This window comes from Nothobranchius furzeri, chromosome 4, assembly GCF_043380555.1.
Source record: "Nothobranchius furzeri strain GRZ-AD chromosome 4, NfurGRZ-RIMD1, whole genome shotgun sequence".
NCBI lineage: Eukaryota > Metazoa > Chordata > Actinopteri > Cyprinodontiformes > Nothobranchiidae > Nothobranchius > Nothobranchius furzeri.
The window spans coordinates 81,110,660-81,112,460 of record NC_091744.1 but is presented as its reverse complement, the minus strand read 5'-3'; the positions used below and the strand labels follow the sequence as shown (position 1 = coordinate 81,112,460).

Sequence of the window (1,801 nt, the reverse complement as noted above, 5' to 3'; positions counted from 1 at the left end):
GATCCTCACCTCTGCTCCTCAGGTGTGACAGGCAGGCCGCACCAGGTGCCATCAATCAGAGGCTATTAAGGTGGAGCACTTAAAAGCAGGCCGGAGGAAGAAAGCAGATGCCAGATGATTAAGCCACACAGCTTGGTAATCAGGTGAGCTCTGTGCGTCCTTGTGCTTCCCAGTGTTCTTCTCACCAGTGATGTTTTGTCTCACAGCCGTCCCAACCTCCTGAGTTCCCAGACCTAAGGATCTCCCAGCATCTTCCCTGAACCGCGGTGTCTGCTTCACCCTGGCTGCAGCGCTCCAGCTCTGTCATCTATGCCCTGTTGGATCCTCCTCTTCTCCACCTGCCTGTCAACCCTCGAGCCTCCAGCGCTCCTAGGAAATCTCAACCACAGCCTGCCACACTCCCACACTGGACCTCACCTCCCTCAACGCTCCTCGCCACGCAGACCAGTAAGCTCTCCCCCTTCATTCTATTACCAGAACACGGCCTCCTTGCTCCTCGACTCACCTTCTGTTTCCCCTTCAGAGCCGCCTCTGTGAACCCGTCCAGAGTTCCTCCACCACACCGAGAGCCTGCTGAACTTTTAATAAAACGGGACAGGACTCGGCAGTTCATTTGCATCTAAAGGACAAAGGTCACTCTTTCGAGGATGCCAACGTTCACATTTTGGACAGAGGACCGATGGTTTGAAAGAGGAGTAAAGGAAGCCATTTATGTCCACTGTGAGCAGCCATCTTTGAACAGAGGCGGTGGTTTACGACACCAACTGTCTGCCATCTATAATCCAGTTTTGAGATCCCTTCCCAGATGCCTCAACGCCCACGCATATCCTGGGCCATCTGACCTCAGGAATTCACATGATAGGGTGGGGCCAGGCTTCACAATGAGCTCACCCGAAACTCTGGCTGAATAGGACCCACACCCACCCTCACACCTTGGCTCATGTGTTTATGTAGAAGATCATCAGGGGGTCTTTTGTTCCCTCTTCGGGGGGAAACTCCCACTGGGTTTGAATCTGGGACTCTCCACCATTTGACCTTAGACCGGAAGAAGCCTCTCGGATGAGAGGTGAAACGTCCTAAAGCAACTCAAAGAAGTCCAGACGCTTTTCTTTCAAAGCTCATTAGACTACAATGACCTGGATGACTGAGAACCTTCACAGACTTTTAATAAAACTGTTAAACTTTCTCCTGTGTCCGGGTGTGTTCGCTCGAGTCTCCTGAGAACATCTGGATTTAGGTCACACAGCATATTAAACGCTAGACCGCTTTAACTTTGCCATACTTATGGTTTGTGAATTTACTCAGGAACTGAAACAAGGATACAACTAAACGCAACATAACTACTGAAGAACATTACTAAAAATGGTGGTCAGTAGTCGTAACAAAACAGTTCCTCAGGCTGAACACCTCAGGGTCACCTGCCCAGTTCAGCAGGGCCTACGTGTTTAGATCCTTAGTAAATGAGTTTATGGATGTCAACCAAAATAAAGTATATCTAACTAAATTCAGATGTTTAAGTAACACTTGCAACACTGAAGTAAACTAACCCTAACTCAGTTCTGCAGAGGTAGTAATGAAGGTTTTCACCTGATGTGAACTTACTTCGTTTATAGATGTGCTGTTAGGTTTTACAGTGTAGAGCTTCAGTTTTCCTCTGCCTCCTTGCTTCATAGGTCACATTATTTAAGGAATGATCTGAAATGATTTATCCAGACTGTCTTATTCCGGGCTTTATTTTGAAAATAGAATAATTATCTGTGAATATGAAGGATAAAATGATGATTTCCACACAGGTGTTCTT

At 47.4% G+C, this 1,801-nt stretch overlaps 1 long non-coding RNA gene across 1 annotated transcript in view; it reads left to right on the top strand.

Moving 5' to 3' along the window:
- The window catches only part of LOC129154566 (uncharacterized), a 1,948-nt gene extending 762 nt beyond the window's left edge, over nucleotides 1-1,186 (top strand). Inside the window, exons 1-2 of the long non-coding RNA XR_008559866.2 lie at nucleotides 1-447; nucleotides 524-1,186. The exon at nucleotides 1-447 is cut by the window's left edge and continues 762 nt beyond it. This is a non-coding gene — a long non-coding RNA (uncharacterized lncRNA). The remainder of the gene's footprint in view (nucleotides 448-523) is intronic.
- The last annotated feature ends 615 nt before the right edge of the window (nucleotides 1,187-1,801 follow it).